We start from the raw sequence: 19,514 nt of genomic DNA on the forward strand, positions 1-19,514 counted from the left end.
CCCTGCAGGATGGGGATTTGCCATTGCCCAACAACATCTGAGGACATGGAGCAAGAGGGGAGAGGGACTGCTAAAGGGGACTCGGGGCAGAGTGATGGGATTCAATCCAGCACTACAAATTAGAGCTTAATGGCAGGAAGATGTCTTTGGGATGACTATGGATGGGCTGAAATCCCTTCCCAAAAGGAGTATGGACTGTGTCCTGAGCTGCCCATGGTAATGAGAACAACGGAGCCTGATGGAGCCCAGCATCCACCCAGAGGAGCCAAATCCTGATGTTCTCAGGGCTCCACTGCTTGGGATCTTGGCCTTCGTGCACTGCACTATGCTTAAGCAAGGGAAACTACAGCTCCCAGACTTCATCCTAATGTGCCAGTTTTGTGGGGAGGGCGCCTGGATGGTGGACAGGCCGACATGGAAGGCATTTTTCCTGTTTTTTTGCTGCTTGGATCTGACCTGCACAGCTGATTGCAGGGGGGGGGGGGGGATGAAAGGGGGGGTGGCTGGGGATGGCCCAACACTCCTGGATCGGCTGCTGGCTTCTCCAGCTTTCCCTATGCTCAGCCCCTACCCTTCCATTTTTGAGTAAAAGTAGGTAGGAGAGAAGAAAAATGATTAAAAAAAGACAAAAACGAGCAAACAAGGTAGGAGGAAAATCCATGGCGGTTGGGAAAAACCCAGAACAAATGGGATGGCATCCAGAGCGCTCCAAGCAGCGGCACGGCCCCCACTCCCATCAGCCAAGGCTCCGTGCCCACTGCCCACAGCCCGGTGCTGTGGGGCAGCACAGACAGAACGGAGCACAGGGGAAGGAGACTGCGAATGGCAGGTGGATGATTGCTGCTGACGGCCCTGAGGGTGCAGGGGGGAATGGGGAGGCGGTGGCAGCTGAGGGGTCTGTCCAGAGCTCTGTGTGGGGACGTCGTGCTGAGTAGCTGTGATTGATTTTTCTTAAGAACAAAAAGTGCAAATAATAATTGTATTGCATTGTGCAAATAGCAGAACAAACAAAATCCTCGACTTGATAGGAGTACGGGTTGTTGTAACTAGGAAAAAAAAATGATCAAAAACATGTCGCACAGGAAAAAGGGTTTCCATTCACAAAGAAATCATTATGGTTAATTTAATTCATTGTAGCATTTAATATAGAAAAGCTTTTCTACAGAGACTGGGAAAAAAGCCAACATTTATATATAAATGGGTTTTATTTTAAAAGCTAATGCAGTGGGCAGGATGCTTCAGGGTTATTTTCTCTCCCTCTTTCTTTCAGCGCATTTGCAAAGCTGGTATTGTATCCAAAAAACAAGGAATTTGCTGCTATCTAAAGTTTACAAATTGCCTTTTTTCAAAAGCACAATTTCATATTCCTTAGAAATGTAAATGACGGGGTTTTTATCTCCCCGCTTTCCTTTCTTTCTGCTTTTTTTTTTTTTTTTTTAAGTTACTTATATTAGTATCCAAGGCACCGATTTGCAGAATGGGCTTTAAATATCCTCCCACCGCAATCAGCGCAGACATCGGCTGCTGTGCGGGTGGTGCCTGGCAGCAGCAGCAGCTCCCTTTGCAGAAGGGCCGGGATGCAGCGGAGCTGAGCGTGTTGGGAGAGGGGCACTCACCGTCACAGAGCCCTAACGAGAGTCAGCTGTATTTGTGCGAGGGACAGATGGTTGGTGAATAACCGGTCTGATCAAATACCTTCAGCCATAAAATGTCAGGGGAAGGAAGCATATGGAATTACCCACTTGTGCCTTCCCCTGAGCCGGGCCAGCAGCTGCCTCCGGCCCCGTGCTCTTGCTACGGTGGGAGCAGTGCCTTTGGGTTGCACCAGGAGACACTGTGAGCTCCGGCCGCTGTGCCTCTGCCATATGTGGGACCCCATCCCTGTCCCTGTGGGGTTCAGTTTGGTTTAATTCTGTCTCATTCTTGGACACAGAGCTGCAGGACACACAGCATCCCAGCCCACGCTTCCCCATCCCAATGCTTCTCCCAGGGCCTGACCTGGCTTCCCCTTGCTTCCAGGTAAGCTCGTTATCCCTCAGATTAAACGGTCTGCTCCCCCCTCTTCCTCAGCCTCATTTATATATATAAAGACTGTTGTTTCAGACCTGTCCCCTCCAGACTGAAAGGGCCCCAGTCCTTCAGCACTGGATGTGCTTTAGATCCAATGGCTTTCACTGTTCACTCCTTGATACCTTCTGCATCCTCCTACCCCAGCAGCCCCTGGCACTGGCACATGGCCTCGCACCGCCCGCCAGGGCAGGGTCCCACTTGGAGCTCTGTTTTCCTTCCCTTCCTCTTCCACACTTCAACTATTTCCAAATTCCAACAAACATGGCCACTTCCCATCTGTGAGGTGGGCAAACGATCCTGCTGAGGAAGCAGAAAAGGGAGCACAGCAAGGTGAAACAACTTGACCAAGGTCACCCCAAAGTGGGGAATGCCAGCCAGTGCTCTCCTAAAAAGGCAGCTTTAATATATATACCTCTAATCACCCATTTGCAGGAATAGCTATTTCCTTTGTAAAACGCCAACTGCTATTAAATCCCTCCCTGGACTTCTTAGCCCTGAAATTGCATATGTTACCCTCCGCTGGTGCTTGGGGCTTTGTTCTGGTTGTATCAGCTGGCAAGACAGTTCTCCTCATTTGGAAGCATTTGCATAAAGCTAACGTTGATTGCTGATGAGTTCGGTCTCCCTATGACTCCAACTCAAGCACCTGTTCTTCAGGCCCAGGCTCGTTGCTGCTGCAGTCAAAGCAGCTTGGCCACGAGCATCAAAGCAGGCGGGATAGGGTCCTCTATCAAAGCAAACCAAATGCAAAGTCTGGGAAGCGTGCTGGAACCATGTCAATTTTACTCAGGTCCCTGATTTATTACCCTCAAAGTCTGCGAGTGCTCGGGACCAGAGTTCCTGTTCAGACCCATACTCCTCCACGCCGGTAGCTTTGGCTTTTCAGCAGGAAACCGTTCTCACTGCATTATGCAAATACATGGCACATTGTCATCCTCTGTTTGCATCGAGTTCACGTCTCCTCTGCCTTGATTAATACACTCTCTCCCCCACATGCCTGCTCTAATATGTTTGTTTTAGGGATGGGCCAACGAACTGGGAAAAAGAAAAATGAAATTGAACCTTCACCCAAAACTTGAAGTGGATGATTTGGAAAAACAAAACAAAACAAAACCAAAACATACAACAGAATGAATAAGTCTTTGAATCACACAAATAGATCCCCGGTTGGGGTGGGAGAGGCAGTCTGGGCCCTCAGACCGAGTGCCGTGTGTGCTGCTGTGTCCAGAAGTATTGCTGGGCTCAGCGCAGCCCCTTGAGCACGGTTGGGCACTGCCTGCATTCAAGCCGAGTGCTACAGGATGGCTCCGAGGGCCCCGGTGTGCGGTGCCCCACAGCACAGCCCTGCAGAGCAGCGCACTGGGGCAGGCAGTGGGACTCTGGGGGGCGGTGGGTGCCCCACGCCGCCATGTGTGCGCGTCCCTGCCTGGCGCCCTGCCCGCACCGTCACACCTCCATCGCTCCCTGATTTGTTTGGAAGGACCTGTCAGAGGCTGGCAGGCTTCCCACAGCTGATGAAAGGAGCTAAGGATGTCTGAGAGCCTCACAAGGTGATACAGCCATTAAGGCATCGTGACAGACTCCGCACAGAGGCACCGAAAACACGGCGAGATTGGCAGCTCCGCAGGCTGAAACTAAACAAGAAATGCAAAGTAAACAGAAGGGTGTGCGCCGGGTGCGGATGTGTGCGCGCTCGGAAGTCGGCATCGCTGCTCCTCTCGCTTCCCTGACAGCTCAGGGCTTGAAGTGAGATGTCAGCAAACAGCGCGGTGCAGCCTGTCGCTCTCAGTCCTGCTCATGAATTATAAAGGGCCATTCACAGAGGCGTTTTTCTTCTCTTTAAAGTGCGTTTTGCTCACTGCAGGCGGGCTGGCAGCGGGCGGGTGGCAGCCCTGTTTGCCCAGTGCAGGTACAGCACGCGAGGGCTGTGGGAGCTCTGCAGAGCACGTGGGACAATGGCAGCAGGGAGAGCACAGAGCACAGCAGGGCTGGGGAAACCCAAGGCTGCCGAGTACCCCGGTTGGAACTGTGAGAGTGGCTGGGTAATTGTGTTGTTGTTATTAAGGAGATATAAAAGCTCCTTCTCTTTGTGTTCTTGCTTCCCGGCCCTGAGAACCTCCATTTGGTCTTTTTGTTTTTATCTGTTCTTTTGTAGCCTAAATGCTTCCTGGGGCAGGAAGAAAGAAGCGGAGCCTATCTGGCCATCTCTCACCTCCTGGCTGAGGGATGTCTCAGAGAAGCACTGGGGATGCTGAGTGCTGAACTCACCCTCCTGCTCCCACATCAGGGCAGCCTGTGGGGCTGTGGCTGCTGGCAGTGGTGCCCGGAGCCACGGCCTCAGCCTGGCCCGGCTGCATCAAGGGGCACTTGGGATTGGAATCAAATCTGGTGCTGCTGGTAGCACTGAGTTCTGGCTTTGGAACACCTCTCGGCTCACGTGAGAGCAACGCTGTGCACTGTGCTTATCAAATGGTTGGAAGTGTTTCCCAAGAATCCTGTGAAGCACTTGCTCTGTGTGGGTGAAGCCAGCCAGAAGCTGCAGGACAAACTCTTGGAGTGATGCATGGGAGAAGGGAGAGTGTTCCAAGGAAGGACAAGAAAGGGAGGTTCATCCCCATCCCCATCCCCATCCCCATCCCCATCCTCATCTCCATCCCATTCCTATGCTCATCCCCATCTGCATCCCCATCCCCATACCCTTTCCATTCCCATTCCCATTCCGCATTCCCCATTCCCTTCCCTTCCCATCCCATCCCCATCCCATCCCCATCCCCATCTCCATCCCCATCCCCACTCATCTCCATTCCATTTCCATCACCCCATCTCCTGCCCATCCCAGGGCTGCCAAAAGTGGAGGGGAATTACCCGACCGAAATGCTGCTCGGTGCCAAGAGGAAGCATTATCTAAACATGCCTGCGCCCAGCCCCCAGACATAATTAAAAACCTCAAAGGAAATTAAACAACAAGAATAAAAAAATCAAAACAGCAAAACAAACAAAACCAACCCAAAGTGCTTCACGTGAGGTTTGTGGGGAGCAGGCACCGTCAGCCTGGAGAGCCCATCAGAGGTAATTGCAGTCACAGGGCGAGAGGCTAGAACAGCATGAAATGAATCAGTTTAACAGATATTAAATTTGCAAGCCCCGGGCGACAGGACTCCATTCAGTTTATTTGCATTAATCAGGTCAGGAGAGTAACCTTGGTTTTTTCTTCCAGGAGATATCATCAGCTTTATTTGTTTCTCATGTGAAAGTATCATAACGGGCAAACACAACTTGGGAGAGGGCCAGGAGGTCCGTGGCACAGGGAGGAGCAGCACTGCTCTGGGCACAGCTGTTGGCAGTGGGGAGAAAGGCTGGGGGGCACTGAGGGGTGCTGGCTGGATGTCAGGGGAGCAAGCGGCACTGCAGCTCCAGGCACGGCCGTGCTTTTCCTCCTCCTCCTCCCAGCTCCTCCTGGCTCACGCTTTCCCCCAGCAGCATATTTTCCAAGGGTGGGCAATCTGAATCCATTGTCCTCAACACACACTGTCATCTAGAAATGCACAGACCTGTGTAATACACAGACGTGCACGTGAGTACGTGCCGTCTGGGCATGCAGGGAATTAGATTTGATAGCATCTGAGACCTTCCCATCTTTCTCAGGAGCAAGCAATGTGTAAATGTTGCTCCATGTGCATGTAGGCAGTGTGCGGAGCGTGTGCCTCCTGCACCTACAGTGACACAAGCTGGTGCAAAGCTGACACCTGCCCTAAGGGTGTATCTGAAGAACATCGCTTTCTGAGTGATGAGAATTTGAAGTCATAAAGAGGAGCGGAGGGGCTGGTATGCATGCTGAGCCCTTCCTGTCTCCAGCCCAGTGTTCCCCAGTCAGAGCCTGGCCTGGAGGTGAGGGGAGGCTGTTGGTGAGAGAGGTGGTTGGTTGGTGTGGTGGCCCTGCTGTGTCTGGTGGGATTTTGTGATCCAAGCTGACCCTAATGCAGCTGTAGCCACTGCTGCTTGCTCTGCAGTGCACAGAACATTGTGTTGTCTCCTCCAAAGGAAAAGGAAAAAAAAGAAAAACAAATATTCCTTGAGATACCACCAAGAAGGGTCTGAGAGCTTGAGCTAGATTGCAATTTGTGTGCCATTCAGAGGGCACTGCTTCCCATTCCTACAGCTTGGCCATCAGTGGCCCTGGTTTTGGAGACCCGAGCTGGCTCGATCCGAACCTTCCTGCAGCACCTGGGAAGAGTTTGGCCATATAGCTCACGTGGATCCTGTGCTTGGTGACTTGCAGGTGACAAAGCACAGTGCATCCTCAGGGCTTCAGCAGTGGCCAGGGCACCAAACTGCACCTGGGTGAGAAATGCCTCCAGGAAGCTGAGCAAAGTGCCTACAAATGGATATTATGGATGAGCACAGATTGGGGTTGAATGGAAAACCCATAGCTCATGTGCTTCAGGGCATGGAAAGAACTCTCCTGACCTTATAAAACGTGCAAGAGAACCCTGCTCAGCAACAGGACATTGCCTGCTGTCCCAGTGGGGAGACAGGGCAGCTGCAGGAGGGGCTGCAGGAGGAACCGGGTCACAGCCGTGCATGGCCCAGCAGCACTGCATGCAATGCCTGGGATTCAGTGACTCAGCCTGGGGGGTGTCTCAGAGCAGGATTTGCATGAAGCAGCTGCAGACAGATTGTTCCTTACAGTCTTATTTAGTTCCAAACAAGCAAAACAACCCTCTCTTCTTAGGGCTGGTAGTATTATTTATGTATTACCTATGGAGTGCATGCATTTGTGGCATATGTGTATGCACGACTCTGCATGGAGGCGAGGGAAGAAAAGCACCTTCCCAAACAGAAGCTGGTCTCTGCAGAACTGGAGTGCTTGGCATGGGCCGCACAAGTGCCCAAAGCTGTTGGTGCTGCAGGATCCAGAACAGCACTTGACACTGTTCATGAAGTGGAGGGACTGCATGCTTAGCTTATGTGTGGAGAAACTGAAAAACGCAAACATGAATGCTGTCTTCAAAGCACACCATGACTCACACTAAGTGAGAGAAGGAAAAGCAGTTCTGACTCGCAGTGCCCTTCTCTGGGCTCTGAGCTCCCTTTTTGCCCAGGTTCCCATGACAAAGGCTGAGCCAAGCTCTGCCCTGATATCATCTATAGCCTCCCAGCCTGCTGCTTTCACCAGCAGTTTCGGAAGTTATTGGCCAATCTCAATAAAAACCACAAATGATGACAGAGCCCAAAACTGCAGGAAATCAGTCTGTCCATTCCCATGGACCTGGATGTTTATTTCCAGTGCTGGGTGTCCACTTCCAATGAAAAACCAAAACATCTCCATGGTACCAAGAGCACTGAGTACCACTATCACAGGTATTGGGATTATTTTCAATTTTTTTCATCACTTGCACACATGTATTCAGTTGTCCAGACCTATGATATTATATACAAAAGTAAAATTGCGACCAGAGTGCAACATTAGCTGCATGTCCTGGGCCAGGCTGTGGGAACTGCAGGGTCTGCCACATAACACGTCTTTGTGGGATTTATGTTATAAGGAGAACCTGATCTCATCAGCATCTTCCAGAAGTGAAAACAGCTCAGAAGGGGGTGAAGGGAAACAGAGCCTGCACCTGTCCTGCAGGCAGAGCTCCTTCCTGCCGCCTTGGCCTCCAACAGCAGCCTCCCCTATCCTGATGTCTTGTTTCCCGATGTCATAGAATCATAAAATCATAAAATCACAATGGCATGGGTTGAAAAGGACCACAGTGCTCATCTCGTTCCAACCCCTGCTATATGCAGGTCGCCAACCAGCAGCCCAGGCTGCCCAGAGCCACATCCAGCCTGGCCTTGAATGCCTGCAGGGATGGGGCATCACAGCCTCCTTGGGCAGCCTGTCCCAGTGTGTCCTCCCCAGCTGCCGCAGTGCTGCAACCTCTTTCCTCCAACCTCTGCCAAGGAAGTGTCCTTGCCCTGGGGAGCTTCTTGGTTTGCTGCCTGGGCTCCTCATGCCAGCACACCACTGGTGATGGGCAGGGAGAAAGAGAATGAGGGCAGGAACTCAGTAACTAAATACAAGGGCAGGGCTGCTCCTCCCCAGTCACCAAGTGCAGAATCAAACCCAGAACCAAACCCAGAACGTTGGCCAGGAAGCTGCAGGGCACACTGACGAGGCTGGCTGCTGCCCGGCCCTGCAGCTTGCTGCTGCTGCTGCTGCTGCTGTGTAGACGAAAGCCATCTTCCAGCCAGTGATTTAACATTCCAAGGGAGCAGATTAATGCCTGCAAACTTCTCAGTGGAAGCATTCAGACGCTAATTGGTAGTTGCAAGTAATTAAAGTAATTTACTCAGATTATAAAGAAATTTCTTAACAGTGATTAAGCAACTCCGGGACGTGTGTAGTTGTTTGTAATCACTCCCCCAGGGGGATTAAAGCTCTTGGCTGCATGTAATATGTCTTGTAACACCCTATGGGTCCTGTTGGCTCACGATAGCAACGAACAGCTTGTTGGAAGAGATATAAATCAGGTCTGCACGCACATGAACACACTGCATGGGAATGGCTCTGCTTCATGGCCCGGCTGGGAAGGAGGCACTGTGTCACCAGGGTTTGGTCCATGCGGAACAGCCATGAGCACCAAGGGAGCGCAGGGCAGGGCAGGGGCACAGACTGCAGGGAGAGCTGTGGCCACTGCTCACCGCCCTGCTTTGCTAGCCCATAAAAGAGCGGAAAATCCACTAAAACTGTTGGTTTCATTCTCTGAAAGTAACCACGGAGAAGCGATAAAGCTGTTGAGCTGACACTTAGCTGACGCCTGATACTCACCATTAATACTCAGCCAGCACTAAGCAGCACAGAGCACTCAGTTCTCAGTCTGTGCCACCCGTGTCCCACTGGGTGCATTGCCATGGCCCTGCCACAACTTCATCCCTCTCGGCGATGCCCAGAAATAGTGAATGCTGAGGAGGTCCTCCTGCATGGTAACTCCCTCCCAAGCCAGCAGCTGCATTCTAACCATTCTTCAATTTATCTTGAGAGGATGCTTGGAATAAAGAATGGCAAGTAGTTCACAAAGCTGGCAGCAAAAGGGTGCAATTTTACCTGCAGAAAGTAATGTTGAGCAAACAGGGAGCTCATCTCCTGCCATTACTCTGGCACATCATTTTGGTGTTTGCATTCTGCAATTTTTTGGCCAAACGAAACCCATTGTTCTTCTTTATTTTCTTCCTCCTCTCTAAAGACAACAGAGAAAGGACGGAGCGAATGCACATTTTGTTTGTTTGCTTTTGGGAATGCGTGCCTGGAAAGGAGGCATTGTTCTGAAGGACAGAAATACACAGAAACACACAGCAATACCACAACCTTCAGCAGTGCCCAGAGTGAACCCTCAGCACTGCATTCAGTGCCTCGTGGCCGTCGCTCCATTGTGCAGCACAGGACATGCTTCCCAGCCTCAAATATAAATAGGTTTCTCTGTGTTCTGTTTACAGTGTGTAGAAATCTGATTTTCCCTAATGGTCCTTTATAAATAGTTTCCACCCACCCTCTGCTTGAAAGCTTCTCTGACTCACATTGGAAATTAGGTTCTTCCCCTCCTCGCTATTGAGAACAATTATAGCTCTTTGTTCAATGGGAATTAAGAAGCATGAGGGCTGAATCCATCCACAGGAAAATTGTCACTCTCTTTTGTTTTCCGCCCGCAGTAATTATCCTGCCAACAGCTCACTCTGACATCCTCAAACCCTCCATGCAGGCATTCCCAGCCCAGCTCCAGTCCCAGCCCAGCCCCAACCCAGTCCCAGCCCCTTTCCAGCCCCAGCCCCAGCCCCAGCGCAGCCCATCAGGTTGGGAGGGGGACCAGAAGAGCAGCTACTCCTTAGGTACAACTAAGGCCCTGATTATTTCTCAGAGAAGGTTTCCTCCCTTTCTTGCTGTGGAGGATACACACAGAGCCCAGCGGGGCAGAGGTGTCCTCCCTCGGGAATGCTGAAGCCCCCTGGCTGGCTCTTGTCCTTGCCCAGCTGCATCTCATCTCCCTGCACTCCCCCCAGGTTCTGGCAGTGCTGATGCTTGGGTGGGTGGCTCAGGGCTGCCACCTCAGCTCTCACTGCAGCACCTCCAGGAGGCCCCAGCTCAGGGTGAGGGCACGGTGCTTTGGTGACAAAGTGGGAACAGAAGGAGCAGGGAAGGAGGCCAGGAGAGCTGCCCGGTGAACAGACACTTTCCTCTTTCTGCAAGTATCCTCCAATGTGAAACTCCTATTTAAAGAACACAACTAAATCTTACTCGATTTTTTTAAGGATCCAAAATGAGTAACCATTGACCCCTCCAGCCACACACTCATTTTTCATTAAGCTGCTCCTTGGATCTTATAAGCAGGGAGAGAGAGAACAAGCAGGCGAGTGAGTGAAAACAACCAACAGTGCCCCGGGGCTATAATAACCGAGGTAGGAACATTTTAAATTATACCTTGGGTCAAAATGATTTTAGATTGATCAGAAACCAAAATTACCCCAGAGTTCCAGTTGATTGTCTGTGTCTCGAGTTCATCTGGAGGCTGCATTTCTCCAGCAGTCCCCATTATCATTATTATGAGGTGCGTGTATACATTGACCCTGTTATTTTAAGCAACAGAGGAGAGAAGCCTGCCCCAAACTGCAGAGCCCCACAGCTGCGGGCGGTGCCCCGGCTGGAGAACTGTGTGCCCGCCAGCTCTGCCCTCGTCTGGGGACAAGGATCCATGCAGTGCCCTCACCGGTGGGCTCTGAGCAGAAAATGCAGTGCTGAAGGTGGCAGCTCATGCTACACTGCACACAGTGGTTGGAGAGAGGAGATGTGCACAACAAGGACAGTATTGGTTTCTCATTACCGAGGCAGTACTAACAAGACAAGACTATTTAGCTGTGATTTGGAAAATAACAGAGGGCTTTAACTCAGAAAGCTGCTGGTGCTCTGCTGTGTCCCTGTGCACCCATGGGCCCCTGTGTCCCCCAGGGCTGCAGCCCAGCACGCAGTCCCTACTGTGTCGGTGCTGCGGTGTGTGGCTGCACGTGGAGACCCCCATCCACCTCTGCTCCCCCAAAGTACGCTTTCTGAATGCCTTCCCCAACACCTGTGCTTAGCAACTTGACCTACAACAAACTCTCACCCTAACGGTTTAGAAACACAGAAAGGCCTGGGTTGCAAAGGCCCACAGTGCTCATCCAGTTCCAACCCCCTGCTATGTGCAGGTCGCCAACCAGCAGCCCAGGCTGCCCAGAGCCACATCCAGCCTGGCCTCAGATGCCTGCAGGGATGGGGCATCCACAGCCTCCTTGGGCAACCTGTTCCAGTGTCTCACCACCCTCTGGGGGAAAAACTTCCTCCTCGTATCCAACCTAAACCTCCTCTATCTCAGTTTAAAACCATCCCCCCTTGTCCTATTGCTATCCACCCTTGTAAACAGCCATTGCCCCTCCTGTTTCTTGGATCTGAAATAGTTTCTTCAATTTCTCAAGACAAACCACCTCAATAGGTTTCCAAACCATCCCAGAACGGCAGTCTTCTTCTGTTTCATCACCATATTCTGGGTTTTCCAGTGTTTTTGGTGCTGCGCCCTTCTGTTGCTCTCCAGGAGAGATTTGTGAAAAACCAAAACCAAGCAAAATTATTTCCAAACAGATTCAGCTTTGGTCATTTTTCCCCCAGAAATCAACTATCTCCATTGACTTCATGGATCATGCAGGAAGCGAAGCGCCTGAGCTACGACCCAAAGGTGAGAGCTCCTGGATCTGATTACCAGGCCGAAGCACTGAGGTCCCAGACATTTATTTGTGTTGAGAAGGAAACAAAACATCCCACGGACTGACAGCCCACAAAGGGAAAGGAAAAAGTTTCTAGAAAAAGCAAACAAATTGTAGGTACGCTTGTGCTACATGAGTTTTAACTAAAGCCTCTCCTCTCCGCAGAGCAACAGCAAACGCAGTGGGAAATAAAAACAAAATTACCACTGCAAAGCCTATAATTGCATTTCAAAACCTACAGCCATTAATTCCCACAAGCGCCAGGATCAGAACTGCAAATAACAGCAGCCAATGTGCTCTGCATTGGGGGAGATGCTCCACAAGCTGAATGAAAACGCTTTCTCTGCGTGTAGGGTTTTTTCACGTGTGCCTTTTACCCCAAATGAAGTAACTGCTTCTATAACGCTGCCTGACATCCCTCATCATGAGCAGAGCGTGGGGTGGATTTGTGGATGACTGTGTCTGTGAGGGAGCCGCTCATCACCAGGACCCGTTGCAGCGCCATGAGCACAGCATGGGCAGGGACAGCAGCCCTGGGCTGAGCGCTGGTAATGGGACCTGGGGAGATGGCAGCATCCCTCTGCTGGACCCATCTGCTGGAGTCATCGGACCCGTGGCACAGGGTACAAGGTTCAGAAAATGCAAACTGGGTTTCATGGTCATTAGCTCCACTCCCAAATAACCTGTATTTTAATTCAGCTTTAATTAAAAAGGGGGAAAAATATGCCCAGGTAAACAATTTCCAAGCAGAAGATGGGCCGGAGCAATAGAGCATTCCTTTGACCTAACAGGCCTGACTTTCTGAAACTTTTAATTAAAAACAACACAGATTTGGCCACGCTAGATTGCCCAGAGAGCCAGGCCTTTGAAGAGCTGTAATTACGGCTGCTCAGCCCTGTGCAGGGCGCTCTGCAGAGGCACTGTGGCTCAGGGCAGCCTCTCTTCGCAGTCTCTCTTTGCACTGGGCATGGATGGGACCAGAGATGCGCTGAGCTCACTGACCAGCCTGGGAGAAACAATTCAGTTCTGATGGAGGGAGAAGAAAACATGGCATGGTTTGAAGCAGGATTTCTGTTGTGGCTTCAAGGAGAGTACACTGCTCTCCCAGTAAAGGAGGAGAATTCAATCATTTCCCCTGAGCATGGGTGGATGCATGCTGCTGTCGGATGGGAAGCTGGAAAGAGAAAACATTTTGAAGACATCAGAACGAGGGGGCAGGAAAACATGAGTGTCTGCACAATAAAATTAAAAAAAAAAAAGAAAAGAAGAAAGAAATATGAGTTAAAGATGGAGCTGCTTTAGGAATGAAAGAGCTGTGACAGGCATGTGTTGATGCCACCAGGCATAACAGAGAAAGAAAGAAAAATCTAGATGGTGTTTTTTTAGCATTTACTCCAAAAACACTTGCTGAACACAGAGCAATCTCTTTGATATGAAGGTTAATTGAAAGAAATGGTGCAGACCCTTTGGAACACTGTCTTAAACAGTCCAAAAAACAAAATATTGGGGCAAATGAAGGAAGACAATGGAAGTGCAGAGCAGAAAAGAGACAGTATGGGGACGACATGGGGAGCATCTGGGAGCAGCACCTGGCATTGCCCGATAGCATCATCCCACGGCATCGCCCCACTCCTGCCCCACTGTTGCTGGGTCTCTCCATGCAGTGCTGGTGGCTGGCATGAACTCAGCAGTGCCAGGTGCAAAATGTTACAGCACTTTTCCCAAATAGCACTGCAAAGCAGAAAGTGAGGCAGAAAAGGTAGGAAGTGAAAGTCGGACTCAGAATCTCCTCCCGAGGCCTTAACTCCAGCTTTGGATTGGGGTGTGAATGCCCACTTAAGGGCAGTTTTTTAGCAGCCTGGCAATCCTGCTCTCTATTCTTCCCCCAGACGTCTTTGTTCCTCCAGATTCTGCCCAGAATGACAAATGAAAGCTCTGAGCTGGGAAGTGAGGAACACTTCCTGGGGTCTGCAGCTCCAGCAGAACCACAATGGGGCATCAGCGTCACAGGGGAACTTCTGTGCAATGGCATCCACGTGATCTGGGGATCAAAAAGCATTTCAGATCCCAACTGCTGGATGTTCTTCTGAACACCTGGTGTTGACTCCAGTCAGCACTTCCCCACACCAGGCTGACAGAGCCATGTATTGGTGTGGGCTTGTGGGACACGAGCAGCTCCCAGCAGCTCGCTGTGCTCCCAGGGCAGTGTGCACCCAGGGCTGGCCCTGCCTGTGGCAACGCCAGGCTCCATCAGCAGCACGGGAGCTGTGCTGCAGTTGGCCACACGAGGCTCATGGCACTGTTTGTGCTGAATGTGACGAGCTCTTACCAATCGCGTTTGCCTTCAGAACTCTCTTTCCTGCAGATCCTCAACGAATCAGCTGTTGAAGTCTCCCACTGCGAGCGTTCTTGCCAGAAGAAGTTGACGGTGTTAATGTTTGTGGAGCTGGGATACTAAAGGGGGAAGAAGCAGCAAAAGCAAACTCATCTCAGCCAGCAAATATTTGCGGAAAAATGCTTGCATTATCTGCCCCAATCAGTCCCTGATGTTGCACCCCCGCCCAGCAGAGATTGATAGCTGCAGACCCAGCCTCCTTCCTTTCATGAATGAAGATGCAGCTGTGTTTTCTTTGTGCATACTCCCTTATTGAAGTCTTTGAAAAATATTCTGTATAGAAACAATTCTGTCGACACATCAGTTTTCTCTGTGTTTTCCTCTTCCCCCTCATTCTTTACCATTAAGGACATTTGCATGAAAATGGGCGCAGTATTTCTGAATCCATCACCTGGCATCTGGGTGTCTTCTGCTGCCCTTCTGATGAGGTCATTTCCTCCACGTATGACGTCACAGCCTTGGGGGCGATGCTGGAGGACAGTGGCTGTGGGGCAACCCCTGGCCCTCAGCTCCTTACCCCCCTGGGAAGGGCTGCTGGGGGTCGAGTATGTGCGTGATGCAATGCATGCACAGTGCACAGTAGGGTTGATGTGCATGTGCATGGAGCTCTACCTGTTCTGCAATATGAGGCAGAAACCTCCTCCTGGGAAAACATCTCATCTGCCCCATCAGGACCCAAAGCATTCAGGGATGGAATAGGAAGTGCAGAAATACCTCGCAGGATTGCCTGGTGCAAAGAGGTTTTCCAGGGAACAAAGCAGCCCCATATTTCTCAACATCCACAGGTGATTTCTTTCTGACTTTCTGGTGTGGAGCTCTCCTGCCCCTGTGCTCTCCATCTCACCGTGAACTTTCTGCTCAGGAGAGTGCAGCAAGCCTGAAGCCCATGGCCTCTCCCCTCAATCAGCATTCTCCCAGCAGACCTAAGAGGAGTGTGGAGGCTAAAGCAGGGACAGGCATCAGAGCCCCCCAGACAGCACAAGAAAACTTGTCCAGTCAATAGATCGGAGAGCCCAGGTATGATCCCAGATCAATCTGATTTGGAGTAGGAATTTAAATCTCTCATTACTGTCATGGCCTCAACCTTTCCTTCCTGTATTTACCGGATGGTGTTTTTCCATCTTATCTCCTTTCATCACAATCTTGTTTCCGCCTGCTGGAATCACTGCATTCCTGATCTAGATGCAGCTCAAACCCTGGGAACAGATGCTATTGTCAACTTTTATTAGGTTATTGCCTTAAGAAAGAAGGATATCGGTGCGGTCACTGCCGCAGAGCGAGGCTCCCTCTCCCCCCGAGGCGCAGTGAGCGCCCATCACAGCCCCCAGTGTCCACAGTGACAGCAAATCGCTGCTGTGTTCAGCCACATGAGGAGGCCTTCCTTCCCTGGACTAAGAAAATGAGAAACCCACCTGAGCTATTTGTGTTACCTCAGGTATTTGTATGCCGCTTAAAGCGCCGCGCTCCCCTCCTGCCCGCCGAACGCCATCCTTCCAATTACGCCGAGGTTCATCCCCTGGCCTCATGCTTTGCTCCTTCTCTGTTTATGCATTTATTATTTACACACAGGCCTCCAGCTGCAACTCACATGCTGGAAAATGCTCATTCAGTGCTGTGTTCGGTGGAAGATAAGAGAGGCAGGAGAGCTGCCAGCTCTGTGCGGGGGGATGGAAGAAACAACACCCGCTGCCTTTTTCCTCCGCTCCTGTTGGGAACTCGAACTCAGCTCCCAGGGGCCAACAGAAAGCACTGCTGATGGCTGAGCACTTTCTAGAGCAAGGGATGCAACAGTGTGAGCCCTTGTGGAGCTCTGCAAAAATGTTCTTGTTGGGTGCACAGCCGTGCAGCCGTGCCAGGACGTGCTGCAGGGCTCTGTCCTGCTGAAGGCATTGTGCTGCTGCTGTGGTTTGCACTGCTTTGAGAGCCACCAGGAGTGGTGGCAGGCTGAGATTGATGCAAGCTGCAGCTTGCTAAGTCCTGTAATGCATAACCTTGTGGTTCCCGAGCCTTTGTATGGATGAGGAAGGTTTGGGGAGTCTTTGTATGGAATATGTACATACCTCTGGGAAGGCCTCTGAATGCGTGTAAACAAAAAGACCTTTTTGTACAATTATGTGTGATAGGAGGAGAGTATCCTCCACATATCCAGAGCTGATATTAAAGAATGCTTAATTTCTAACACTCCAACTTGAGTCTTAGACAGTTTTTTGATCAACCACTTTATGGTAACAGGGTGAGGCTGAGTTGACTTGGGCTCAGCTTTGGTGCCATTCCGGAGCCCAAAGAACAGGGGGAATAACCCCGGAGCTGATGTGATGCAGGAAGTGGAAGCAGTGCTGGAAGTGGGGCACCCACAGCCATACCTGAGCCATGGGAAAAAGGAAAGAATGAGAGAAAGGCAGCGCAGGAAGGGAAATGTGCAAGAAAGCAGGCGAAGCTGTGCTTTTAGGGAGTGAGCTTTGGTTTACATTTGATTATGCTTTCCTGGCAGACATCCCAGAGTGCTGAGCATTTTCTGTGCGCGTGCCCTGGGGAGGTGGGGGTGTGCAATGAGGGAGCAGAGGCATGGCTGCTCCCTGCAACTAACCCTGGCCTGCACCTATGTTTAAGGGGCTGGAACCACACTGTGGGTGCTGCTGAACCTGGGTGCTGCAGAGCGGGTGAGGCAGAGTCTGCCTTCCTCGTCCCCTTTGGCTGCCTGCTGGGCACTGCCTCTGTCCTGCCCTGCATTCCCATCTCGTGCTGCCAGCTGCAGGCATGGTCATTCCTGCACATCCCACACCTGCTCTCTACTGCTGATTGTGACCACACTGCTGCTGTGAGGTAAAGCTCCAGACCCATTAGACTGATGGAAATACTTTGCTTCATCAGCCTCCACGCCTGCTGGTTTGCATCCGAGCCACAGCAAATTCAGCAAAGAAACGACAAAGGCAACTTCTTGTCAGAGCAATTTGAGCTGCCCCCATCACTCCCAGCGTTCTACACCTCTGAAGTCAGGTTTGGTCCTCCCACTGCTTCTCCCCACATCCCATCTTGTAGCAGAACTCTGGCTACAATTAAACACTGCCTTGGCTCTGGTGGCATTTCAGTTGAAAAAAAAGTACATAGAGAAGGAAAGAGTATATAGCGATCATGTGAGCAGTTGCACGGGGCTCTTTGCAATCAGTGGATATGTGCAGGCCCTGCAATGTACAAAGCAGGAGCAGCTCGGTGGGGACAGCTGTCCCGTGGCCCCGCTGCAGCAGCAGTGAGGATCCCATGTCCCCATCCCAGCTCTGCAGGAGTCACCTTCTGTGTATGCAATCACATCTGTAACCTGTGATCTGGGAAGTGTGCATAAATTCCATTTAGAAGCTGCATTCCAGCACAGCCTGAAGACTCCCCTTCCACCCACAAACTTTGGCTTCCCTTTGCTCTCTTTTCTCCTCTCTCGGTTTTTCCCCGTGGTGCTGATGTGTGCAGCCCAGGGGTTGGCAGAGTGGAGACACTGTGCAGGAGGAAGGGAGGAAGAGAAGGGAGCCATCAGCTGCATGAGGGAACTGCAGCAGGGCCATGGGCCGCAATGGGAGCTGCCTTCCTTTTATTTATTGCAGCAGTGCAGGGGATTTGGAACGAGCTGCATTGGGTAATGGGCTATAATTTGGTCCAGGTTTTCTGAATACATTGTTGAGTATCCAAAAGTGAAAAAAGGAATGAAAACTCCAAGGAAATTTCTGGGAGGAGGCAGAGAGCGGAGCTGAATGCCTGCGTGCTGTCAGAGACTCCTTTCTCACGGGGCAGCTCCTTGCATCATCCACCAGCTCAGCAAATTGCAGCTTAATCCTTTGTGGTGGCTTTGGGAAGGGATGAGGCTGGGAAGGGAGCGGGTGGGAACGCAGAGCTGTGTGCACCCTTCCGCAGGCACCAGGCACGGCAGGCGTGGCAGTGCCTGCTCCTGACACATCACCGGACACTTCTTCTATTCCCAAAAGAAGATCCCATGAAGCTGAACCCATGGGATGGTTAAAGCCTTCTGCTGGCCTCCAGGCAGCCCCAACACTCGCATCCCCTCTTGTTTCTTTTCCTGTAACTGACTCCTCTCCTGCCAGCTTTGGGAGCCCTCCACCCAGCAAAGCAAGGAAAGCAGAAGCGAGGAGCCAGCAGAGGTGGGCTGAGCGAAGGTGAGGGGCTGGGAGTACTCCGAAGGCAAGGAGCACATAGAGCATCCCCCCCCCCACATGCACAAGGAACTATCGTGCTGCTTCTTGCTGCTGCCGAATGCCTGAGGGAGGGAGGGTTTCAAAGAGCTCATCCCAAGGCCACATCTGCTGCTGCTGCTGCATGTGTTTAAAACAACTCATTAAAGTTCCTGAAAGGCCTAAAAAATGAGTAATTCTCTAAATGAGCGAGTCTATAATAGCCCTCTAATAAGCTCTAATAGGAGACTTGTGTGCTGCCGAGCGTGCTGCCGTGGAGTGGGCAGTGTGGGGCAGGATGGGATCGGCTGGGAGCAAGGGGACAGGGCAGGAGCAGGGGGTGACCCAATGTCACAAAGCGGAAGCCCTGAGAACTGGGACTGTGGTCTCAGCAATGTGGCAGTGCCACCACGAGGGCTGGGTCCAGTGAGCAGAGGGAGCTTTCATTTTCCTTCTGGCACAGACCCCAGCAGGGAGGAGAAGGAGGAAGTGAAGCCCCTCAGAATAAGGTTGGATGCACATCTCTCTGCTCACACCCACCCTACTGGCAGCTCCTCCATGGGACCGCAGTGTGACTGAGATGTGCCAGCACTGCGGTGACACTGGGAGGTGGTACTGGGTGGGTTGGTGAGACCACTTCCCTCCCCAGTGAGCAGCATGGCAGCACGTGCTGCTTTCTCACCAAACACCTTCCCTTGCTGTTACGCCCTCCTGAGCATCGTCTGTGGGATGGATCTACCAGCTTTCACCAGGGCTGGGGCTGGCATGCGTTCAGCAATGTCCCACTGCATTGCAAGCGAGCAGATGACATTTCCTGGGCTTGCGGAGTTGGAATGTATCAGAAACTTCAGGATTCAAGATGTTCCTCTCTTGTTGTGAACAGTGTATGCTGCTATATTGGTGAGATGATGTACCAGGCTGCTGGCACTGCTACATGTGTGACATCATGGTGGGACATAACTCACAGAGCTGAGCTGCACGTCCTGCCCCACAGCTCAGCCTGTGGGGTGAGGCTGCTTCTCTCTTACAGGAGTAGAACATGGATGGGAAGCTGAGCCAGGCTGACCCACAGAGCTACCTCTGCATGGAGCACGGAGCTGCTG

Source organism: Meleagris gallopavo, chromosome 9, assembly GCF_905368555.1.
Source record: "Meleagris gallopavo chromosome 9, MGAL_WU_HG_1.1, whole genome shotgun sequence".
In the NCBI taxonomy this organism is placed as follows: Eukaryota; Metazoa; Chordata; class Aves; order Galliformes; family Phasianidae; genus Meleagris; species Meleagris gallopavo.